Source organism: Rousettus aegyptiacus, unplaced genomic scaffold (assembly GCF_014176215.1).
Source record: "Rousettus aegyptiacus isolate mRouAeg1 unplaced genomic scaffold, mRouAeg1.p scaffold_m13_p_13, whole genome shotgun sequence".
Classification (NCBI taxonomy): Eukaryota; Metazoa; Chordata; class Mammalia; order Chiroptera; family Pteropodidae; genus Rousettus; species Rousettus aegyptiacus.
In genome coordinates, this window is record NW_023416288.1 from 58,545,847 (window position 1) to 58,572,908 (window position 27,062).

Here is a 27,062-nt window from a genome sequence, read left to right on the forward strand (position 1 = left end):
CCCCATCTTTTGGAAGCAGTAGCTTTCACGTCCTGAGCTAGTAATCTCTCTTTTCCTCTTTGACCCCAAGTCAATGCTGAATTCCTTCCAGCGACATTGGTTAGGAAACAAACTTTCAACCAATGAAGCGACGACATGTCAAGCCAGGGAGATTCTGAAAACCGTGGAGCTCTTGAGTGTCACGAATGGACAGAGTAGCCTGAAAGAGAATGGTGGCTAACGGAGGTATATGTCAATGAATGTGACAGATGGGTCCTTGAAACATTTTATGAAAATCTCGGTTTTGGGGTTAGGGGGCTTGTAGTCATGCTATTGAAAGAACTCTGATATGACATTTTTTGTTAAGAGGAAAAAGAACACTTTACAAAGACAGATGAATCATTACCAACTGATGATGTATCCGTATTTTCAATATGAGTCTCGACATGGAATTTTCTTAAAACAGGGTATATCTATGCTGCCATAATTAAGTTATAAGTCAGTGTTGTAGGTTTTGAGTCACTCAACACCCTGGCCCTCCTCTCAGTCCTGACATCATACGGACTCAGGTATTAGCGGGAAAAGCCATGTGAACAAAGCTAAGTATAACCTACCTTTACATCATCAGAAACCAAATGCTGAATGGGCGGGGGAAAGTCTTTGGGGTCTGGGGGCAGGACCAATATTGCTCTTGGAATTCATCAAGAATAACACCTGTTGTGTCAAGGATTTTGAATAAGTTGATGCAGCTTCCAAAAGCAACTAACATTCATTGAGTATGTGCTATGTGCTGGATCTCTTTTTAAAAAAACTTTTGTTTTTAATTAACAGATTTTATTTCTTAGAGTAGTTTTAGGTTTAAAAGAAAATTGGGACAGAAAGTACAGAGTTCCCATATACTTCCTCTCCACTCCCTTCCCCCCGCCCATAGTTGTTTTTTTTTTTTCTATTTGTGTTGAGTTGCATATTCCCACCAAAAGTATGTTGCAAGCTTAACTCCTGCACCTCAGAATGAGATCTTATTTGGAAATAGGGTCTTTGCAAATGTAGTCAAGTTAAGATGACGTTATTAAGGTGGGTCCTATCCCGATATGACCAGTGTCTTTATAAAAAGGGGAAATTTGGGCACAAAGGCGCACACACACGAGGAAGAGAACGTGAAGACGCAGAGAGAACGCTTTCAGAGGATGGAGAGCAAGGAACGCCTGAGGCTGCCATAAGCAGGGAGAGCGGCGGCGTGGAGTAAAGCCGCGCCTGGGGTCTTCAGAGGGAGCATGTGTCTGCTGACACGTTGATTTCGGACTGCTAGCTTCCAGAGCTGTGGCGCAGTAAGTTTCTCTTGTTCTGAGCCACTCAGCTTGTGGTCCTTATTTACAGCAGCTCTAGCAATCTACTTCAGTCTATTATCAACGTTGCAGGAGTGTGGTACGTTTGTTACAACTGATGAACCAATATTGATATGATGATTAACTAAAGTCCATAGATTACATTAGGTTTCACACTTGTGCTGTGCATTCCTGTAGGTTTTACCAAATGCATAGTATCACGTGCCCGCCGTTATAGTATGGGACAATTTCACTGTCCTAAACAGCCTCTGTTCTCCCTCCTCCCTTCCCTCCCTCCCACTCAAACCCTTAGCAACCACTGATTTTTCACTATTTCTATATCTTTGTCTTTTCCAGAATGTCATATAGTTGGAATCAATCATATAGTATGTAGCCTTTTTAGTCTGGCTTTTTTCACTTAGTCATATACATTTAAGTTTCTTCCATGTAGCTTGATAGCTTTGCTGAGCCATTTAAAAATATGTAATCTTATTTTATTCGTCTAATAAACCTGTGAGGTAGCTTTATAATGCCCATTTTATAGAATTCAAAGTTTGTGCTCTTAACCACTATAATATTCTTGGACTAACTCACTATTTCCTTTTAGGAATTGTTTTCTCTTTCAGGGAGCTCTGAAAAGACTGCCGTCAGTAATCTCTGGTTTAATTCATTGGATCATATAAACTCAAGTAAGAAATGATCTTAAAAATTACCCATGCCTCTTCAATTTCAAACCCATTTCATTTAAATCATAAAATTATCGTGTCTCAGATATCTTAATTACACTAAACCTGGCAAATATTTACTAAGCCCTTATTATTTTATAGCTCCCTCTTTGTAAGATTCATAACCTAGGATTGTCACGGCATCACCTTCCTCATTATATGCCTTCCTCCTCCAACCCACTACATCCTCATCCTGAGCATAACTATTTCTCTGTTATTGCCAGGAAACAGAGTCTTTCAGCATTGATAACCATTATTAGACATATCCTTTCTGGTTAGTCATTTTTATATGCCCACTAACTACTTCAGTGAAGCCCCACAAAAACATTTATGCCATCGATAGCCAGTGACTATTTACTGAGCATTTATTATGTGCCAGGTTCTGTTCTAGATACTGAGGATACAATAGTGAACGAGACTGGAAAGGTCCCTGCCTTCCTAGAACTTATTTGAGGCTTTCTCGCTTCTTTAAGCTTCTACCAGACCTATCATAGATTCCCATCTTCGCCCTTGGGTCACACCCATCATCTGCTTTCTGGTTTTTGTTCTTGAGACTCAGGGCTTTGTGGAAGAAACCCAAAGACCACGTTTTGTCTCTCTTAAAAGTTTGTGTTAGTTTTAGCTGGGTCGTCGCTGCGACTCAGGGATGCTTCTCTCCATCCGACACATACTGGGTGATTTTGATAAGATAATACACTCCAGCAGATTCCCCACCTCTGTTCTTCAAATTATATTCACTCATCTCAATCCTTCAATTGCCCTCCTCTACAAATCCTTGGCAAACAGTGACCTGAACTCAGACTTTGGAGATCTGGACTGGCTCTCTCTGAGCTTTTCTTCTCTGTTAAATGACATAGTTGAACAAGATGATGTCCAAGGTTTCATTCATTCTACTCCAAGTAATATTCTTCTATACCTACTTTTCAATCTAGCAAAGATGGATGCATCAAGCATGGCATGTCCATCTTCCCTCCTTCCCTTCTTTTCAGAAAGCATAACTGTTTTGATATCTAAGTACATTCTCTTTCGATTTTCTGATTTAGAACGCATTAACCTCCTTTCAGACACATTGTCCCGTGGCACCCTAGATAAACTTGTTTTATTGCCTCTCGAAGGTATCATATAATTTTCTACCTCTGTACTTTTATTAATGCCATTCTGTCCACTGGCATGTGCTCCCTATTTTCTTCACTGTCCATATTCTATTCATTCATGAATTTCTGGCTCAAATTTTGCTTCCTTAATAATTGCCTTTCTTGAGGACACTTAGCTTAGAATGATACCTTCCTCATTGAGTATCTATCATTAATTTTGGTAATTAATACTATACTGCCTTGCCATAGCTCATCAATTGTTCTCAATAGTATTTAGTATTTTATTGATATTTTACTTTCTACATACTTTGTTTTTAAGGCTATTTATGAATAGTCTTTTAAAAAAAATCTCTTCACTATTAGGACATGGTAGTATGCACTCAGAAATTTCAGCTAATTCAGACCACTGAATTTTTACTCTAAATTTACCATTATGAGTATGAAAAATATAACCGAAGCTGATTCATCTCTGTATTTCATCGACTGATCAGCATTTACAAAGAGAATTACAGACTTTGGTAATAGACTATATATGAATCTCAAAAGTTATATAAACCCACATTTGCAGTAGTTACACAGCAAATCTGGCAATGTTTTCATTCTGACTGTAGAAAATGAACTTTTGTCCTTTTTAAAAAAATTCAATTTATCAACCTGCCTTGCTCTTTTCTGAACTGAATGGTTCATTTGGGACTCAAAAACCAAATAAACACATGGATTGTAAGATACAGCTTGGACTTAACTTTAGCTCAACCTTCGCCATCTTGTTCCAAAAATCTGTGCTACTTAAAAAATATATGTATGTAATCATTAAGGCACATTTGTCAAGACCAGCAATCTGGAAATGAGAGTAAGTGGGATTGATCTGAGGAACTCTGTCTTCTCAAGCTTGTTCTTTTCTCTAATCAGTGGAATCCAGGACACAAATCTAAGGACACTATTAAGAGCAAACAGGTTATGTCCTAGTTTTCTCTCTTTCCCTGCTTGGTCTAGTATCATTACTTTTTCTCTATTCATATTTTTCCACTTGTAAAACAGAAGAATGGGCAGACTTCATGTTACTAAAATCAATGTCTTTGCATCCTGTGTTTTACCAGAGAAGCAATGGGCATTTGGGGCATTTTAGATTTGTGAGATGATGGTATATGTACATATTAACATCAACACTTGGGAAGACAACACATTTAGAAATTTTAGTCACATCTTAAAGTGTTGTCACAAAGGCTACCACTTTATTTAGAGTACCTTTATATTGTTAAAAACTCTACGTCCATCATCATTTGATCCTCTCAAGTAAGGAAAGCAGATTTTGCCTCCATTTAAAGAAATACAGGTCTTGAGCATCAGCTCCTCAACCACAGCCAATTGGTGGAAAACTAGGATTGGTATTTAGACTGATCTCTAAACCAACCTGAAAAGTTTTCCTGAAAGAGAGAGGAAAAATAAAAATTTGGAACACAATTCCTCCTGTGCCCTTTTCAAGAGTTTAAAAAATATTCTTCCTTGGCAAACTCAAGGAGAATTAGACTGAAGGACACAGGTTAACACCAAATCAGAACAGGCACATGGTCACTGCTGTTCTCTTGGCCCCTAGAGAAAAATACATGGAATAGCTGTGAACCCTAAGGCAAAATGGAGATTTTCCACCAACTTTTGTTTATGTGAGGAAAAAAAAAAGGTATGGCTTTGCTGAAAAAAAGAAACACAAAAGGAATAAATGTGCTTTCTAAATGTAGCCTGAAAATGGAGGCTGGTTCTGATGTGCCAAGGCTGAGATCCTGGCCTCACCAGAATTGCCTGACAATGAGTAGGACTGCTGAGAAAGCGTGAACTTTTATTAGTGGAAAGAGCCAGGTAGAGGTGAAAGGGCCATGCATTTAGGGCTGTAGCGAAAGATACTTTTAAGATTCTAAGGCTGTGCTGCTGTCCAATCGGCAACCACTAGTCACACGAGGAGATTTAAATTAAAATTAATTAAAATAAAAGAGAGTTAGAAATTCAGTCCCTCAGCTTCATTAGCCCATTTCAAGTGCTCTATGGTCACATGTGTCTAGTGGCTTCCATCAAAGACAGTACAGAGAATATTTATGTCATCACAGAAAGTACTATTGCATAGGCATGATGTAAGTCCTTCCAACCGATACAAGATGATTGATTGTACTTTGTGAAGTAATGCCATGTAGTTCGGAGACACGAAGGTGTGTAAGGCACAGTGTCTGTCTTCAAAGACCTTACAGAAAAGGTGGACCAAAATGTGAGGTGTGGTACAGGTCAGCATCACAAAGCATGGATGTGTTCTTTTAATCCCCTCATTAGTAAACTCTCTGTTGATCCGTGGAGGCCTGAATCAGGCCATCTCGCTGTGACTAGGCAATGCTACTGAGAAACTGAAATGTTCAGCAAATGCAAAATATGCTGAGACACTGTCTGAAGAGAGGGCACACTTCAAACTGAGTAACAAGATCTGAGTGGTTTATTTGGAATGAAAGATCAGAGGACATAGGTCTTACTTAACTATGTACATGGCACAGGGATCATCGTATTTTACATAATAGTAGTTTTACTTGTGCATGACCCTCTAGCCTTTCTGTTCTTCTCAGCTATAAAAATATCAGCAACCCATGAGTCTGTTCTTTGTGATTTGTTTTTCAATTAGCACTCCCAATTTAGTGATCAAAAACTGGGTCCAGAGCCTTATCCAGCTATCTTGTTAATACAAGATATTAACAAGGTGAGAGAGTTTAGATGGCAGAATGCAAATCCATTTACACTGTTGAAAAAAATTCAAAGGTATATCCTAGAGGTATTTTGTCAAAAGCAACATTTTTATAAATGAAAGACGCGCTATTATTGACCAGGGATTAATTATTCCTAAGCAAAAAATTTTCAACTTGTATTCGTCAAAGGATGCATTTATTATGTTCTGAAATTATGAAGCCAGTTAGAGACTACCTTTTACGAGTTTATAATCTAAGACAAAAAGCTTCGAAACAAAACCAAGGGACATTAGCCATTATGTCCCTTGGACATATTAGATACATAATTTAAATATATGAATCTACACGGCAGTTAAATGATAAATTGAAAAGTGCCTAGACTGCTTCCTCTTTCTGTTCATATGAATCATTTAGATGGTAGTTTCAGTTTTTTGTTACTTTGGGGATTTCTGGACTTTTCTTCATGTAAGGAACGGCTCACGAAACAGGCTTAAGACTGGCACAAGGCTGCTGGATCTCTGAATCACTTACTAACATGAGTTTGTATTGATGCATTATATTTCTATTGGAGCACTTAGTCTATAGCTTGTATTTTAATTACTAAGGACATGTCTGTCTTTCCTAGAAGATTGTAATCCCTCAAAGATCCCTTAGGTGACTATTACATCTTATGATGAACATTAGGTTCACAATTGTTGAATTGGAATGGATTCTAGAGCATCCCTTATTCAGTGGACTTCATCGGTAAACAGACAAATTTGGCTAAGATGTTATCAAAATATCATGTCTCCAGCTTAGCTCTTTCTTGGTAATCTTGGGGATGGTGGTGGTGGTTCATTTTGGAGCTCTATTTTATATAGTGATTTATAGTTGTTGTTTTCCTCTAGTGGAAAAGAATCTTGTCATAGAAAGACATTCTGGTTTCAGGAAGAGGGATATTAGGCAGTAGTAACTGGGGGAACATATTTGTTCTGGAATGTTCAAAGAGAAAGAAGGACAAAGTAGACACATGATGAATAACAAAACAAGAGAATCAGGGTTGAGTTGAAACACTCCAAATTTCCAAGGCCTTTGGAGATTCCTTGCCACTCCTCCATCATAATTAGAACTACTGACATTCGGAGCTGATTTAAGCGATTCCATCAGTCTAAAAAGAAGTGTTGCTTGGTTTTGCTCTCTAACCACGCTGGGTAATTAAAAACACAAGGCACTGTTCTGGATGTTTGCTTGAGATTCTACCCTTCCCAGGTGTCACTACTCATTGAGTATGGGGCTTTTATCTTTATCACCATCTCTCTGAGGAGCCCTAGCCCAGGTCACAGGAAGAGTGTGAGGTTGCCATGGGCATTCCTAAAAAAACTGGAGACCGTTAGTGCCACTTCAGACGCTAAAACACGCAGACACAGAAGAAGCTCATTTTGCCTGCCCACTTCCTTACCAAAGCTCTATGAACCTGTATTGCGTTTGGAAGGCAGTAGTGCAAGTATGAGAAGATATGTATTCAGATCAAAAGAGACAAAAGGAGGATCTTTGTGACGACCAGCTTGAAACGACATCCTCGTTTGTTTCTGAGAACAACAAAGCTGTTTCAGCAGCTGATTTCAGAGTTCCTCGCACTCTTGCTGGAAAACCTGGACTTTTGAAAAGTTCAGGTTTAGGATATGATTTAAGAAGCAGCAGCAGCAGCTTCTTACCTCTGACAAAATCCACACACACACACACACACACGCACGCGCGCACACACACACATGCACGCACAAACAGAAAAACACTTGTAATCAGGGACGACTTCAACTCAACAGTCACCTAGCTCATCAAATTAAAACATGTGGCAGCCACCTGCTAAGCATTGTGAAAAAAAATGTCACCTTCTTGTTTTTCTACCTGACCTAAAATCTCTTTGGAGCACATTTGCATTTCCCAATTTTTCACACTTAAACAATGCTGTCTGCACTATGTATAAAGATGACTAAGCAATTTTGCATTAAGTAACCAGAGTGAGTCCTGCCAATTTTAGAATAATTAAGTTTCTGCAGTCTAATATAAACAGTTCCAAGAACTACATGTGGCCTACCAAAAGTATATATTACAAGTAGTCAACATTGTGGCCAGCTGGCAGACAGATCAACCTATTAAAGTAGAATTGTTCAGAATTCAGAGTATTATTTTTCTTTTCTCCCATTATTTTTTCTGCATCCAACTTTGTTTCTTTGGGAATGTTTTCAAGTATACAAAGCAAGAAACTATTGTGGAATTGCACCTCTTGTAAACGAATGAGCATTTCTTTTGAGATCTTTTCGAACTCACAAATCATTCCTATTTCAACCCTGTTTACAGAGGCAGCCCAAGTGAAATGGAGCAAGTGAATCCAGTTTCTTCCCACTCAAGTTGAAATGTTTGTATTTTGCTTGACCACCAGAAAGGTCTACAGTGACTCCCAGACAAATGGATGTGCAAATTAAGCCACTGGACACCCAAAACATCTTCTTTCTGACCATAGACCCTTGTGCTGCCTTTACCAGGTAGCTTGGTGGGCCAAAATGTATTGCCAATAAGGCTAAATTCATAGATTTAATCCCTCAAAGAATGAATTAACTACTTGAGAGAAAAAAAAAATCCTAAACTATTGTCATGTGCTATGATATTTGTCTTGACCAGTTATAATGGCAGATGTGACCTGACAACCTTAAGTTGAGGACAGAGATGGAGAAACTAACCGATGACAGTAGAGCGTATGGTCGAATGAATGGGAGCGTGTCACCACACGAAAGTCCCTGCATATTCAAATGCATTAGCCCCATCACCTGCTTCATTGTATTTAAATTAATGCATAATTAAGAGTACTCGAGAGTTTCTATAACCGTGAAAACTTCATAGTTTTCACAACGAAAATGTCAATTAAAAAAATCCAACAAATATTTTCAAGTATCATTCATGTAGGAGCCATGATTCTAGGAAGGGTAGAATCTTTTGTATAAGGTGTAAATACAACTACCCTGCCCTCACCATGCTGACAGTCTGATGGTGGAGATAGGCAATAAACAAAACACAGATTGCCATGAGGGTTAGGAACCAAAAACACAAGCTGCTGTGAAAGAGAAATATAGAAATGAACTAATGGTTTTTAGGGGAGCACTAGAATAGGACACAGGCAGTGGTAGCTTTTTCAAACAGGAATGATATTAACACATAAACAGACATTCATTCATAAAAGGAATACAAATTTATACGACGAGAGTTTGTATTCGTAAAATGCAAACACGTATCGGCATCTGTTATGTGCCAGACACTCCCTCTTCTAGATGCTGATAAATCAAATTCTCCACTATCTCTTCCAAAGAAGTGGATGAGGAGTGAGGTAGCTGGTCAGGTTTGAAGGATCGTGAACTATTCTCGTCCCGTCTTTCCCACTTCAGATCCCATGTGAGTAATATAAAAATAATGATCCATCAGAGGCTGTCTGCCGGAATTTATATAGACCCTGGGAATCCACTGAAGACGTTAACTTCACATAGGAGACACGGACGCGGGCATTTTTCTAGAAACCATCCAGCTCAGTGACCTTCTGACAATAAAAGCATGTTTCTCACTCACCCTCAAACAGAAAGTTGCTAATTAAAATGGAGCTGGTCTACTTCTTATTTAAACTTTGGTTCACGATTCCAAGAAATGAACAGTCCGTGATAAATCTAAGCCAGTGGCAGAACATCTCACAACCAGCTTTTCCACTCCGAATACCGCAAACAGACCTTTTATTTGTTGACACACAGCCTCTGGACATTCATGAAAACAAGATGTTCTCTCGCTGCCTTTTAAGTTAAACAGATTTAAGTCAGGGTCTCAGCCGAATTTCAAAAACAGATGTTACATAGCAAAAAGGCTGAACTGACCTCAGCAATGACAGGCTATTTCACTTGGACTTGAATATTCTTTGCTAGAGAGAGCAATCAAAGATGCTTTAAACTGGAAACAGGAGCAGCCCAAAGTTTACTACTGTCTCCATTCAGTGACTGCCCTGTGGGCCTGGGAAGCTGATGAGCACCTGGGGCTCTTGGTTTGGGGAATAAGCAGGTGAGGGCTACTGACTAGGGGGAGAGTAAGTGAGGATGGATGACCTTCCTCCCACGTGCCACCATTCTGTTCTCTGTAGACCTCAGGGGCCCTCCATGGAATGTCTCCACTGTACCCATCACCTGATTCCTCTCCCAACCCCGCCCTCGCATGCAAACACCACTCTCGCCCAGTCCAACAACTTAGTCCTGCAATAATCTCGCTCTCATTTCTGCCTCTCGGCCTTTGTCTCTGCTTCCTCTCTCCTGTAACCTGAAGTGACTTCCACTCATTCTGCAAATCCCATATATTTTTCTAGCGTCTAACTCAGTCTTATCTTTATTCAGAACCATCCTATCTTTCAACTTCTGTGGAATTGTCGGAGCTGTTCTTTTTGGTGATCAATACTACATGATTCTGTCATTGAAATGTCTTAGAACTTCTGAGCGAGTCTGAAACTGCTCAATGTCAGATCTCCTTTGCCACCCCCTCAGGCAAGGCCAAAGACTGTGTGGAGCTACAAGGACGAAGCCACGAGTGAACACACACCAGGTTACGGTCCAGATGGAGAAGTTTATGCATTTAGCCAACGGTGACGTAACTCTTACTATTTATCAAGCTGTTCCGAGGACTTAATGAGCATCATTTTCAATCTTTATAACAATCCTTATTTTTCCCATTTTAGAGATAAACAGACTGAGGCCCAGAGAAGGTGAGTCATTGTCTCGAGGTCACAGAGCTAATAAATAATAGAATTGGGATTTATGTCCAAGCAGCCTGTGCTGTTAATCATAGCACTATGCTCCATGTCACAAGACCTGTAAATGGATAATACTAGATAGACTGTGGCAAGACCCTTGGTGATTAAATGGTCATGTGATTGCCTGGAAGAATCCATGCTCTTCTACAAATGCCCCTTACTGGGACTTATTTCCTGCTTCATGTTAGGATAAGTTCATATTTGATGTTTATTAATGAAGTAAAAATTAATCTCCTGTTATATCCATTTGTGCTTTGGCAAACTGATTTATTATCTCATTTAAGTGGGGTTCGCTTTAGAAAACAAGCTGAATTGATTCTAAAGTCTTAAAAAATAAATTACGACACTTCCAAGTTTGGCCATTTCTTTGCTTTATTCATTTAATTAGTTTTAGACATGAAGTTGAAACTTCTAAGTTTATGTTTGTGGCAGTCTCAGGGCAGATCTAGGTTTTGTGGGAACTAAAGATTATTTGGGAGGCCTTCTTTAAGAAAGAGAACACAATATTAAATGCAAAAAGTTAGTCAGCAGGGGTTGTGGCAGGGACCTGTCTGAGAGAGAGGCTTAATCTCCATCCGTTTCACAGCAAATCTACTTTGGGTCTCTCGCCTTCCGTACTTACAAGCATTCCATAAAAATATCACAGCACCCTTCCTTTGCTTTTAATTTTCAATTACTTCAAAACTACAGTTACATCCCCTTTTTAAAAAGTGCTTCATGAAAACCAGAATTCAGGAAACATAATGTTGGGGCAATTATGCATCATTCTTCAAAGTGATTTTTCAGAAACTTAGAATTACAGATACAGCCAGTGTGCTTTGTGGCGTTTTGCCTATAAACCACATAATTAAGTATGATAGGTGGATGAGAGGGCAGAGAAATTTAAAATATGACCCTTTGCCAAGATGAGGCCAATGAAAAACAAATAAAAGTATCAGAAATCGTAATGTACGTCAATGAACACATTATTGGATTCACCAAATTTTCCATTACGTTGAATTAAAAAAAAAAAGTCCGTTTAATAGGAGAGAATGAAGGAACACCAGCATTGCTAATGCAACCCAGAGCTAACACAGCACCTGGGATGGAGAAGGTCCAATTCCGTCAAATGAATAAGTTAACAAGTGACTGGATATGTATGTTGAGGAACAAGAAAAAGACAGATGGTGCTAATAGTGGTCAGAAGCCTCCCCCAACAACCCCAACTTATAAATGCATCTTTTATTCCTAAACCATTAGCCAGCGACCTGGAGGAGGCAGTTAGATGCGTCCCCAGAGTCTCTCATTATAACCAACGTCTTTATGTTTATGGATTTTGAAGTCTGCGGTGGAATCAGGTTCACGAGCGTGGGTATGATACACTTTGGGGTGGAATATTCTTTGAAGAACCGGGAGAAAATGTTTTTGGAAGCGCTCTTGCTCCTTGCTTCCGGCCCCCCGTATGTGTGTATTCATTCCCTCTCTGCATCTCTGGATGTGATCAACACACTTTTCTCCAAACTCAGGATGTTCCATTCCACGGTATATCACTTTTGGTCATTAGCTAACAGGACTCAATATTAATGTTGGCCTTCTCTATCCTTCTTGAACAAAGTGTTTTCAGCCAAAAATATTAAACTAGTCAACCGCTCTTTTCCCCTGTCAGAGAAACAGCCAGCATCCTGAAATCACAGCTCATTTGTACCACATTGGCGTGAATATTCAGACTCCATTTGTCTCCAGCTCTTAAAGGCTGGTGTTAGAGTGAATGATAGACACGTTGTTTTGAATTAGCAAAAGAGAGGAGAAGAAGAAAAAAACAAAACCCTAAGTAATAAGTTTGGCTTAAAATATCTGGTTCAGGGAATGGACTTTTTGCCTTTTCCTCTGGTAAAAGTCAATTAAAAAAGAAATCTAGATTTAATTTGACATTAAGTTGGACCTGGGATACAGAGAATAATAGAAAGGAAAATGTCCCATTTTTTTTTTCCTCTTTGGATTGAGTGCGTGTTCTATTTAATTGTATTGGAGGACCGTTGCACAGAAGAGTGAAAGATGCTCACAACTTACGTTTCCTTGAACATCCCAAAGCAGAGTTTGGAAGTGACTGAGTCTGTGTCCTTGAACTGTACACACCGTATCGTGGCTGGAATCTCAGGTAAGACTTTTGATAGTTTTGGTCGAAAGCTAAATAGCACAGTCATTCTTTTCCTCTCTACTGCATAATCACCCGTGCTTATTAGAACAAAAGTCTGGAAAGTTCTAGACAAAAGCTCCTGGCACCACTGTCTGTTTCCTCCCTGCTCTTTACGCCCCCATCTCGGCTCAGCCATCATCACACAGCAAGGCAGAAGTATGAGCTACCATGGAGGCGCCTCTCAAGGCTCAGCGTGTGCAGTCCCCTGGCCAGGAAAGCCCCGTCGGTTTGGCCACAGCTTAAAAATCTGCACATGGTGACACCGGAATGTCCTCTTACCCTCCTTATCATGAAGGTTTTCAGAATGTTGAGAAGATTACAGGAATCTGTATTCCTCTTGTCCTCTTAATCCCTAACCAAATTGGAGTTCATTGTATATTTTCCTCCTTATACCCCATGACGAGGACCCCAAAAGCAGTCTCCTTGGGGTGCGTCTCTTAGGGAAGGGGGTGGATTCGATACTTTCTCACACATGAGCCTCGTTCTACAGTGGCAGCCAGCAATCTGCAGAAAAGACTCCTACTGTAAGAAAGACCCCTCACAACCCACTTCAACAACTGTGGGCACACTTGTACTCTACAGGAGACCAAACACTTTGTCAAGGGCATCCAGGGAGGCTTGTTCAGCAAAACCCAAGGAAAAGGGAAGAAAAAGACCTTCTCTTTCCACTCCATCTGGAGCTTCAAGTGACTGAAAATATTGGCCCACCGTGGTTATAAAATCTCCCATTTCTGCTGTTCTAAAACAAGGGCGAAGCCTGCACACAACTCAAAGCACTTCTTTCACATGTTCATAGGAAAATTATCTTTCTCTCCAAGTCCTTTAGCTGCCTGAAATTAATGAAACACAGTTGGGAGGCACCTACGCTGGCCACTGGCCACCATTCACTTGGAATACCCCTCAGTAATGAGAGCTGTTTTCTTTTGACTTCAAGATTTCTCCTTTTCGGTAAATAATAATTTGTATAAAAGTCACTGACTCAGGTGTCAATGACATTTTGGGTAGCTACAAGAAAGTTGAGATCTTTTTCCTGGCTGCTCGAAGGACACCAAAAGGAAGGAATAGAAGAAGATATTTGAAGAAAAGCAATAAATCAAAGTTCATTTTTTTAAAAAAAATGGGTGGGATGTGCAAAGAAAGAGGAAGCTTCTAGACCTTTGATAGCCTTTTTTGCTAATAATCAGACAATCCAAAGAATGATCAAGGGTTTCTGCTAAAGAAAGATAACCGAGGGAGATAGAGGGAAAAGAAAAAAAAAGCGAGGAGGAAACTCAAAGAAAAAGAAATAACATGTTAGAAAACAAAAGAGAAATGAATAAATATCTTTCCGCCTTTTACTTGCATCACAGTAAGCAGACAAAGTTAGGGAAATTCAGGGCTAGGGTAAACGTGGCTACATCAGAAATGGTGCCTTCTGTCTCTTTGGACATTAAGGAATCTAATCCCAGCCCTCTCTTATGATCTAATCTGAGAGCTCTGATAGGCTGATGAAGAAAATGGCTCCAAAGGTGTTGACGTATGAGAGCTCTAGGCAGGCAGGTGGGGAGTCAAACACATGCTCATCATGAAGTGAGCTAGAGGGAGCGAAGTTGGGTAGGAAAAGCCCTACAGGAATGGCAAGGGCATGGTCCACGAAAGAGAGGACAGAGGAAGGAATAAAATAGGACCAAAGAAATACAAGGAGAGAGAAATAGAAAGACATACACTTCTGCTGATATGTACGTTTTTACAAACCCTCATCAGAAATTGCACGTAGATTTTTTCCCCTTGGTGGCATTTTTAAACCACTGCTTCTCTCCTTCCACACAATCTTCCTGGGTGGCCACACCCACCATCATGATTTTAATCCCTATGTATAGGTTACAACTGTAGACATCTCTATTTCTAGTTGTCACCTGAGCTTCGGGCATGCATACATATCCCCTGCATTCTAGACACAGGCCCTTGTTCCACAGGGCCTAAAACTCAGTAAGTCTCAATTGAAATGCATTGTCCTTCCCTCTTGGTCCCCAAACAGTGTTGTCAAGGAGGAGTGATTTTATCTGGGGTAGGTTCATGCTATTTACTGTCTCCTAGCTCTTTGCGGAGAGGGGTAACTCTGCTGCCATCAGTCAATCATAGTTTCCTTCGAGCCCCTCTCCAGCCTTGACTTATTTCAAGGGGCAGAACATGAAGCGAAAGCACTTCTAATAATCATCATTTGGAGGAGTCGTAAAGTGAATAAATTGTAAGTTCAGGGGCTGCATCTAACCCATTCATTTGGTCATTCATTCATTCATTTATTCAGTCATTTAATAAATATTATGAAATGTCTACTACACACAAAACCTCTTCTAGTGCTATGAGAGATTTAAAAGGCAGGGCACACGCTTCAATTTCAAAAATTATGTAATGTCATAGAGAAATGAGAGCCATGCACGAAGGACTATAACAAATTGTAGAAAAACAAAATGCTCCGAGAGTGTTTAAATGCTAATGTTTAAGTGCCAAGAGGAGAATTAGAGGGAAGTCCACATGCAGTAAACTAAAAATCCGCAGATTAGAGAGAAAAATGCTGATAGGTTGTTATGGACTGAATTGTTTTCCCTAAATTCATATGTTGAAGTCCCAATCCCCAGTACATAAGAATGTGACTGTATTTGGAGATCAGGCTTTTAAAATGAGATGATTGCGGTGGGCCTAATATGACCAGCGTCCTTATAAGAAGAGGAAATTGAGAGAGAGAGAGAGAGAGAGAGAGAGAGAGAGAGAGAGAGAGGAGAAAGACACACATGCCTGCAGTGGGATGGTCCTGGGAAGACACAGGAATGCACGGCTATCTATAAGTCAAGGACAGAGGCCTCAGAAGAAACCAAACCTGCTGACATCTTGATCTTGGACCTTAGCCTCCAGGGCTCTGAGAAAATAAATCTCTGTTGTTTCAGCCACCCAGTCGGTGGTGTTTTGCTGTGGTGGCCATAGCAAAATCACCAGTGTGTGCATAAAAGGGGAGCTTATTTCGCCTGGAAGACTGACTCATCTTCTCTTTATTCCCTCAAGTCATCAGCATTCTTTGCAGGAAGTGAGGATTTTATTATTGTTTGGGGACTGTTTTACTTAAGATATATATGTAGGAAAAATTAAAAAAAAATAAAGCCAAAAATCAGATTACAAAACAATTTCTTCCAAATTTGATAGCTTAATTGACTGGTAAGTACACTATGAGGGGCACAGCAGAGAGCTCATTTTCTCATGGCGCATCTGGAAATGCAATAATTCAGAAAATCAGGCAGATACGCTATATAATTGCTAAGAGCAGAGTTCCCCCTTGGCACCAATCACGTAAACTCTACTTACAGGTAAGCAATCAGATATCCACGTCAGAGTGTTCTGCTTGATCGCCAATCCCTGTAGAATTTGATTGGATGATCTTGGAATGTTTTAATGATACCTGGTATAAAAGGAAGATGGAAAGACAATTAAGTGGAAATAATTTTCTTGCATGTAGACTATATATTTTAAAATATCATTTCTTCCTCGGGTACTATTGTTAGTCAGGACTTTAAAGGAGAAAAAAGGCTCAGATATAAGTAGATACAGTGCATTTGAATTTTAAAGAAAATAAATCCAGTTATTACAGAGTCCACTTCTAAATCATTCTATGTAATGGGGTAGAAAAGGTGGTACGGTTACTATAAAACAGGGAGCAGTACAAATGCCAATAGGGAAAGACAAAGGCCTTGCCCCTTTCCTAGCTCAACTATCAAGCTTTCTAAGGTTTAGACTCTTGAGGACCCTTTACTTTGTCCAAAGTCTTCTGTTGGTGATGGGTAGGAACCTGATCAGTTGGTAGTAGAGGAGGCTCTGGGGGATGACAAATAATTATAGAAATGTACTAGTAGATAATCTAGAGTTAACTCTCTTGCATTTGAAACATAGCAATAAATATTAAACATTAGAAGGACCAAAACAAATAATAGCTGACAATAAATCACCATCACACGCCTAAACCTGCTCCCAACATAGTACAACGAGGAATATTAACTGGTATGAGCATGGAAAATTCAATTTGGGCTTTTCATGTTGGCTTTTCATTTGGTAGAATAACAGGTCTCAAGGGAACCTCAAGAGCATACCTTGTTTACTCCCACCCGCACCCTCTGCATTTTGTACCGGAAGAAAACAGAAGCTCCAAAGGATCAGGGGCTGAGTTGAAATTGCACTGCTAGAAATCGGTCCTGGATTCCTAGATTCTCATTCCAGGTTTCACAGGTAAAGAACAAAACAAACAAATCAAACCAAAAGCAAAAACCTGCCTAAGGTATTACCTATGGTTTGTATCTACCTGAGGAAGGTTGGTTTGCAAACGAGGAATCATGGAACCTTGGGGGCTCCTAAGTTAGTCAGCAAAAGCAGCTGCCATCCACTTTCTTATTCTTGAGCAGTCACTCAGGCTGCCTTTAGCTTTCTTCCGTCAACATCTACCACCTCTTCCTACTCAATCCAAATGCACTCATCTAAGCAATTGCTGTGTTGTTGGTACATCAAAAGTACCTTGCTCAACATACTGCGGATGTGGGCCCTGACTTAAGGAATCCAAAATCAAGCTGGAGTGATAAAACATATGATTATACTTCTAGGTTACAAAGCCAGAAAGTAGTAAGAGCTCCAAATCTCATTTAATTTCTTTTTCGTCTATTGTGGGCCAAAATTGGGAGGTCTTCTCTATAAATCTGAGGAGAGAGAGACAAGACAATTTGTGAGCCATCTTCCTGCTGGAAATTCTGCCTAAACCTGGCCCATAATCTTGTTCCTTAGAGTTCCTAGCCCCCTGCCAGTACCCAGATGGGCATTACAAAATGAATAATAAGTGAATGAATAAACAGAACCCATGGATGAGTTTCAGGGAAGACTGTGAATTCCCCAAAACTGTAGGCCAAATTTTGTGTGTCTTAGTTCTCATTAGCATTCATCAATTTCCCAAAGCAGTCTATGCTCCCTGTCTCACAACTCCTCTCCCAATCTAAGGACCACTTGCTAAGTCATCTGCAGAGTACTAGAGGATGGAACGTAGATGAGAACAAATTACAAAGTGTGTTCCTACGAGTAAATTTACAAACAAATATGGATTGAGTGCCCTCTATGTGCCAGGAACAGAATGGGCATACGACAATGAGCAACCATAAGTGGCCTCATGGCACTTATGGTGTATTGTTCCCTTAAAATCCCCGTTTTAAAATGGGGATTCTCAGACTGGCTGCATATCAGAATCTTCTGGAGACTTTTTAAAAAATATCATATGGGATACGCCACAGAGATGCTTAGGAATTTGCACCTTAAAAAAAGTTCCCTACAATTGGATGCTAATGGAGGTCATAGTATCCACCCCAGAATGGCCTCCCCTCCTTGACCCTCGGGGTTCAGTGAAAGCATAGGAGACTTGAAGAAAGCAAGGAGTTACTTGCCTGGGTTGTAAAGAAACATACTGAGAAACGTTTAAATTTGTAGAGAAAAAAATTCCCAGTACCTTGCCCGAACCCTCTGGCAGGGTCAATATTTATTTGCCTAGTTTCCCTTTCTCAATTCCCTCGGTACATTTATTTTAAAATTTGGAAATGAATAGAGAAAAAATAGAGTAACAGAATGCTATCAGTGGAGAATTTATTTTTCAGTCTACAGTGTCTGTGTATATGCTTGCGAACTGTCTCGTTAGTGAGACAACGACAGAAAGGTTTTTAAGAGAAACCACAAAGTGAATGGCAAACTGACTGAAAGTGGAGCTCGTCTTCAGATATACTTTCCTTTTTATTTTCAGATTTAGGATCAAAGGGCAGGAATGATGACAAAACTCTCACACCCTGTTTTAAGATCTCTACCATGGGTTACCTTACGACTTCAAATAGATGCCTGCATGAACCATTACTTACAGTTCCCTGTAAGCCACAGCTTTTAATTCACTGCTCAAAACACAGATTTGGGCTGACTTGGCCCAGGGGCAGTTGCTGGAATTGTCTGCAGACAAAGCTGAGTCTAGACCGGACATGGTAAGGAAGGGAAAGACTGAGATAAAGGAAGAGGGGAAGGGAGATTGAGAGAGCTGAACTGTGTTAGGCAAATGAGTGGGTCTTCCCTCCACAGTCCCCTTCCCAGCCAGTGGCAAACGGCCAGGTACTATTCAGTGCTCCTTTGATGGAACCATCTGCTGAGGCATGTGGAGAAATCTGGGTTTTAAATGAAAGCATTCATTCACTATGGGAGACTCAAGGTGTAATAAAAGGAAAGGAGGAATTTCTCTCCCAATTAGATTTCTAGGCCTCCAAGAGTAGTGATTTTCTTAAAACCCCCAGGATGTCTCTGGCCACAGTCATGCAGTAGCACGAGAAATAGAAAGTAGCACTTTCCTATATTACACAAATGGAAAAACGTTGCCAGTACACATTTTCAAAAAGGGATTAAAATCCTACTTTAAAATTCTTTCCCTAAGTTAGCAGAAAGATGCCATTTTCCAAATGGATACCAAGGTGAAGAAGAGGGTCTCAAATGATAATTTATTATAAAAGGTAGTTATTGCAACAGTTAAATTAGGCATCCTTAATAAAGATGAATAACTTTGTATAGTCCACACGAAGAACCCGGTTTTAATTAATTAAAAGATTTACCTTATGTGGCCAAATTAAGACCCCTTGATTTCAACATGAACATTTATATTAAAAAAATCCTCCCATGGCTTTTCTATAATATGCTCTGCTTTTATTATGGAGGTAATAATAACTACTGTGTATTGAGGGATTTTAGTGCCAGGTCCTGTTCTAAGCACATTGGACACATCTATCTCATTTGATCTCTAAAATGAGAGATCATTTGGGGGCCACTGGGTGTTGGATGGTGAGAGGCAGTCTCTGTAAAGAGGAGACCTCAGCTGAAAATACCTTTCCAGGAATGAGTAACCCTTGTGAAGCTCTAGGGAGAGAGTATTCCATGAGGAGTGCTTGAGAATCCTGCTGTGAGACTTTTATGAGATTACTGTGTGCACTGTGATTATGAAACTCTTCCAAGTTCTGTGGTCCATGTGAGATTCAGGCTTATTTGTCCTATAGTAGAATACACAATGCTAAAAGCTGTGCTAAACAAAGGGACTTACCAAAAAAACAATCCCCAGAGTGCTGCCTTTGCTGGAAATCATGAGGGTGGCTGTAGTGCTGGTGATATGTCCCTACCCAGAGAGCAGAGTGCCAAGGATGCACACGGCCACCTGTGCATGCAGTGCCCAGACGATAGAGGTCCCCCTGTCCCCTCTTTCACTTGGTAAATTTGAAGAGAGCTGCTTTCTCTAGGTTTATATGAGTTCCTTTCTCTCCTGTGCATTGGCGAATAAAGCAGAATATTTCTTAATAATAGACAGAAGAATGAAAAGCTACAGGACATATCTTTGGAATGGGAAAGGAATGCTAAGTAGCTATTTCAGTCTCAGTTGGCAGGAAATCACATAATTTGTGCAGATAGAAATTAAAATAAAATATTTAAAAATAGATCTATGGGTTTTAAGAATGAGCCAGTAACAATAAAGCATTAATAATTGTCTCTTGTGAATTGTCTCTGTTTTACATTTATAGTGGAATATGGGAGCGAGGAGTATTTTAAAAGGGAAGAAATATGTTATCTTAGGGAATTTAAGTCACTTAAATAAATACTAATGAGTGAATTGACCTTGACCAAGTCATTTAACCACTCTTGGCCCCTCAATTCTTTCAGCTGGAACATGAAGCATTTGGAATAGATTTTTAATATTCCTCCAACTCAGATGGTTTGTGTATAAGTCTATGATCTCGTAAGGAAAAAATTATTGTGTGTGTCTCATTATCTGTGAATAACCTTGCTATGGTTGTGAGTAAAACACATTCAATAGAGTTCACCCTTTTCAGCACCTAACAGGGTGCTCAGAGAAGAGCGTTGCTTTTCCGAGACCACCTACTCCCACCCATTCTCCATCATTCCTAAGAGATGAGTGTGTTTTATAATTCCAATGATAACATATTACATAAAAATATCTATAATGTAAGGAATGCCTACTATGTATAAGGTACTTGATATCTGTTATCTCACTTAATCTTCAAAAAAAAAAAATCCCCTGTAAAACCGGTGTCTTTATTATCTCCATTTGAAAGAAAAGAAACAAATTCAGATTCACTGTCACATAGCTGATACATAGCAGAGTTGGAATTGCAACCTAGATTTATTTGACTCCAAAGCGATTTCTATGATCCAACACTTGGAGTAGTCATAGTTGTTGACATTGACATTTCTTTTACCTTTTACCTTTGAGATCTATACAAAAAAAAATTATTTTTTAGGAAGGTCTTAATGAGTCTGTTTAATATAGGCAGACTGACCGAGGTGTTCGTCTGTAACGGAATAGCGTATGGCAATCCAGTGTTCTCATTAAACACAGTTAGAAAATCTGGATAAAACTCCAAAAGGCATAAATCTATCTGTAGGCTTCAGAATGCTGCTGCAGTAACCAAGTCTTAAGGGGCCAACATCTGGAGAGAAGGAAAGCCTGGAAAAGTGACCTCACATTCAGCGATTTCTCCTTCGCGGCATCTGCTGAATCCTTAGGATACAAAGGATAAGGCGATATAAGAAAGTAAGAAACCAAGCAGAAAGTTTCCCAAATGCACAGCTGACATTTCAGCAGTCTCATGGAACTGAGTAGGAAAAACTTTGAAGTTCAAGAGAGAAGAACCATTTGGGATTAGATAGAGCTGTTCTGTATTTAATTGTGGTGGTGGTTACTCAACTGTGTGCATTCATCACAACTTGCAGGACTATACACTAAAAAGAGTGATTTTTACTGTATATAAATTATACTTTGTTAAAAAAAATGAAAGCAGGGGGGAAAAAAAGACAGTATCTTGGGATATAATCTCAGTTAGGCTCCTGGGAGAGTTCATCTCTGGAGAGGGCGCGAACTAGAGGTTGATGACATCGTACAAAATGGCAGATGAGTTTCAAATCACCTCAGCCCTAATTCAGCTAAAGTGAATTTCCCCAACTCTATCAAACTATTAGAAGGTAAGATAACCCTATCTGGAGGAAAGTAACATCATCCGGCACTTCAGCTGGATATCCATATGGAAAAAAGAAAACAAAAAATTGACTTTTATTTAGCACCATATCCCCATCCCCCCCAAAATCTTTCCAGATTGATTGCATATCTAAATGTGAAAACTTATACATTAAAACTTTCAGGAAAAAAGTAGATGGCTACATGATCTTGGGATAGGCAAAGATTTTGTAAATGAGACATAAAAATCATTAACTATAAAGGGCGCAAACTAAACTTAATAAAGTGCACTGCATTAATATTAAGAGTGATATAGAGTGAAAAAGCAAGCCATAGGCTGATAAATAAATATTAGCAGTCATATATCTGACAAAGAACTCATATCCAGAATATATAAGGAATTCCCACAAATCAATAATGATGAAAGATGACCCAATAGGAAAATGGGTGAAGACTTCAATAAACACTTCACAAAAGATGATATTAAAATGGCAGATAAACTTATGAAAAGAGCTCAATCTTATTAATCATTAGAAAAATTCAAATTTAAACTACACACAATTTGAATAGCTAAAATTTAAAAGACCAACAATTCAAAGTAGTGGTGAGCAACCGAAACTTTCATGCATTGTTGTGGAAATGTAAATTGATACAATCAGTTAGTAAATTAGTACAATCAATTAGGAAAATATTTGGCAGTATCTGCAAAAGCTGAATATTTGTCGACTCTGTGCCCCAGAAATCTTACTCCTAGGTATATACACAAGAAAAATTAAATATTCATCAAATAACAAACTAGAATGCTCACAGCCAGCACTCTTTATAATAGCCACAGACTGGAAATCATCTCACTGTCTATTGACAGTAAAATGGATAAACTGTGGCAGGCAGACGGTGAAATCCTGTATAGCAATTAGAATGATCTAAGTATTATTCAGGCAACGAATCTCAGAAACATAATGTTAAACAACAGACGTCACACGCATGTGCACGCACACCGGCTGTAGGATTCCATTTGTATGAAATTCAAAAACAGACCAAACTAATAGTCAGTGTTAGAAATCAGAACAACGGTTAGCCTGGGGCAGTGGCAGAGATAGGAGAGGCATGACTGTGAGAGGGGACCAGGGACGGGGCTTCCGGGATGCTAATGATGTTCTGTTTCTGTATCTGGGTGCTGAACACCCCATTCTGTTCATTTTGTGAAAACACATCCTGCAGCAGAATTTATGTTATACATCAATAGAAATGATTATTTTCATGACATGTGAATTAAAAAAGATAAAGCCTCAGTCTGGAAAGGTGACAAGTAATGGGAATTTATGAGCTTGAAATATATATAAAATCATAAAAGTTCAATATCTCTGGTCATATATTATACCAGTAGAAAAAGAAAACAATAAAAAGAAACACAAACAATGAGAGAAAACAATAAGGTACTACAAATCAACGTACTCTGCAGGGGGAAAATTGTAGCCAGGAAGGCTGGGTTCAATTTGGCCAGTTATTTCTAAATTAAAAGTCAACACTGGATTATTTACCAATGACTTAGTGAACTTTCCACATATATATTTTGGCTTATTACATCTTAGAAGGGAAATATTGAATGTTTTCGCAAGTGGCCCATACCAAAGCAATTCAAATACATGGACTACCTACTTACCATCTTAAGATGTCGTGAAACTTCACAGTGCATTCAGCTCCTTGCTTACTGCCCACACTTTGTCCTTGTCACTTTCCACTACCGACCTTCCCAAACCTGTCTCCCATGGCTCATACACGCATCAAGCCTTTGCATAGGTTTCCTCTTTATTTGTTTAAATCGTATGTTGCCATTAAGTTTTTGCCTGTGGATCTTGAGTCACATTTGTCCATAGTATGCTTGTATTTCAGTGTGAATTTTTACGTGTATGGGAGAATCTCTTGATTTTCATGGGATACATTTTTTACCTTACTATATGGAATTATGTATATGGATATATCCAGATATTTGTATACATTAGTAGATAAGAGGGACAAAATGTATTAATAAGGTACTATGTTAGGAATTTAGCTACCAAGCAGGCTGAATAAAGTGAGAGACTAAGGAAGTTGTTCTTATAATTCAAGAAAAAGTCAGTTAATCAATGAAAGTAAGATTTTTCTTGGCATTCCACAACAAATAGATTCCCTGGACTGCTGGCCAAGCTTTAAACTATTAAGTTGGTTTAGACACAAGTCTTTCACTTGAAAGCAGCATGGAATTGTAAAAGAAGACAGGCCGTGGGTCGCAATACAGGTATGACATCAGGGAAGTTCTTTGTCAGATACCGGTTACTTATTTTAAAGTGAGTATGATAGTAACTGCTTGAAAGGTTTGTCCTCCTCTGTGACTCCATGGTATTTTGCTAATGTCCTTATGGTGGCATTGCCACAGTGGGCTTTAATTGTATGAGTATGGGCTTCTTGATGGCAATGACATAGTCTTAATTGACAATTCTACCCCAAGCATTTAGCATATTGCACGGCATAGGACACATGCTCCATAAAAGTTTTCCAGGTGGCTGAATGAATGAATGAATGAGATAATATACAAAGTGCCTATTACTGAACCTACGATGTTGTAGACCCCAATTCTCACTAGCTCCTTTCTCTTCCTCTTTCCTGTTATTCTGTTATCTGGAAGGCAGAATGAATCAATTCATATCTTGTTTCTATACCATTAGGTGGCCAGGACTAGCAGTGGTAGCCAGGGAAATTTTGCTGAATTCCTCTGAACATTTTATGGAATGAAAAGGATACAGTTTACATATTTAGTCATACAAGCATGAAGAAGAAAACATTTTCCTATTGGAACAGATCACGTAACAGTACAGAGGAAGAGCTTCGGTTTCTTAAAACCGTGCTTATTTAGCCTTTCCTATTTTTATGTAGCCTTTCTTATATTTTCCTGGGACATTTTTTGAGTTAAGAGTAATCAATGATGCTATTTGCAATAACCAAGATCTTTCAATCGTTACTAGAAGAAGGGGAGTGGATTTTTATAGGCAAGATAATGTCTGATTGGCAAAGCAATAAGAATGTATCCACAGCAAGGTGAATGTCAGATGTTTATTTTTAAGTTTTATGAAAAGTTCTCTGCTTGTCTGAAGCAAATAGGAAAGAGAAAATCGCTATGGCTTTACGAAATTTCTGGACTTCTCGTGGGAAAGTAGCTGACGGCAGTGTTTGATAAGCTTCCTGTGGCTACAAACATATAAGATGTTGACTCCTGCGAAAATGTAATCTTTCTCTTTACAGAACCATGGTTACTTGCAGCTGGAATTTGGTTTCACTACCACACATCAAGAAAGATCTAATGGAGGTATTGAAAAGTCCAAGTTGTCATCATCACCACCACAACCACCATCATCATTATCATTATCAATGAACACTGATGTTTGTTGTATTATTCGTAAGGCACTATGTTAAATGCTAGTATGAAATAGTACACTTAGTTTTTGTGTATATTACATTTTCCAATGGATGTACTCTTCCTGGTGCTCTTCTGCCTATGAATCAATGTACAGCTTCTTTATTTTTTATTGAGTATATATTATTTATCAGGTATTATTTTATTTTTAAATAGCAGTGCTATTAAGATATAGCCCATATACCATACAGTTTATTCATTTAAAGTGCACAATTCAATAGTTTTTAGTACATTCAGTTGTGCAACCATCACCACAATCAACTTTAGAACATTTTCATCACCTAAAAAGAAACCCTTTAGCCATCCTCCTCCTCCCAGTTTCCCCTGCATCTCTAAGCAATAATCTATATTCTGTCTCTATATAGACAGTTCCTTATTCTGGACATTTCATACAAACAGAATCATATAATGTGTGGTCTTTTATAACTGAATTATTTCATTCAGTGCAATGCTTTCAAGATTCATCTGTGTGGTAAAATGTATGGGCACTTCATTCTTTTTATGGCCAAATGATGTTCTATTATATGGATAGACCACATTTTGTTTGTCCATTTGTCTGTTGCTAGATATTTAGGTTGTTTCAACCTTTTGGCTATTATGAGTAATGCTGCTATAAACATTTATGAGCAAGTTTTTGTGTAGACATACGTTTTCATTTCTCTTGGGTACATACCTGGGAATGGCATTGCAGGGTCATACGGTAATTCTATGTTTAATTGTCTGAGGGACTATGAGACATTTTTACAAAGTGGCTGCACCATTTAATATTCCCACCAGCAGCGTATGAGGGCTGATTTTCCTACATCCTTGCCATGCAAGATGAATAAATTGGAGAGATCCGCTGTACAGCACAACTTCGGGCATATAGACTACATTCAATAACTGTCAGTTTAACTAAAACGAACTCCTTTAATTCCCGTATACCCTCGATTTATTGACAATCTCATCGATGAATTCGGGACTCAGGAATTTTGTATATTCACAAAGAAGTGGTGTCTTAATTCAATACATTCTGGCTGAGACTACAGAAATCAATTGAATTATTTTTTTTTTTCAATTCAGTCATCTCAGTGTAAAATTTAAGCACATTTTATTGATGTAGTGAATCGATTTTTATATCCCTATTATATAATATATACTTGTTTGTTTAAAGTCTTCTTAAAACGTTTTCTAGTGTTAGTTTGCCTGCTGATTGAAATTTACATACCTAAGGACAGAGCTGTATATTTTATTTCTTTATGGCCAGTGGCTTAAAATGAGCAAAAACACAAAGCAAAATAACACCCAAAGTGAAATGCCCCCTCTCTCCTTCATCTCAGAGCTATGAGCCAAGACCTAGTCCACAGACTTGAGCTCAGTCACCATGAAGCATAAAACTGTAACATAGAGAATTTGGGCAGCGGCAAAGCTCAGAGCTCAGGTCAGAACATAGAATCATCTTGACCTACCCATGTAACAAAAGACAAGACCATCAGTTTATGTAGCTCTGAAAAAATTCACTGGTCGATGTCATTTCTCAGCAATTAAAAGAGAAAGTAGCCAGTGAAGGTTGCAAACCCAAGGACCAGATACAGAGGCCTTTGCTTTAGAAAACTGGTAAAACATCACACTCACTCTGTTCACCATCACCCAGTTACCGGTCTGTTATTGTCTTGGAAACTGTGGACATCAGCAAACACAGCAAAATAACAATGCACAGGGGACCGTTCTGTGCACAGGGCCCTGGGAAGGGCCAGTGAAAT

At 39.0% G+C, this 27,062-nt stretch overlaps 1 protein-coding gene across 4 annotated transcripts in view; it reads right to left on the reverse strand.

The window, feature by feature from the left end:
* The window catches only part of CALD1 (caldesmon 1), a 164,518-nt gene that overhangs the window by 89,634 nt on the left and 47,822 nt on the right, over positions 1 to 27,062 (reverse strand). For all 4 annotated transcript variants that reach the window (XM_036230889.1, XM_036230891.1, XM_036230888.1 and 1 more), the window contains exon 2: positions 16,163 to 16,256. The gene's annotated coding sequence lies outside the window, so the exon portion shown is untranslated. The remainder of the gene's footprint in view (positions 1 to 16,162; positions 16,257 to 27,062) is intronic.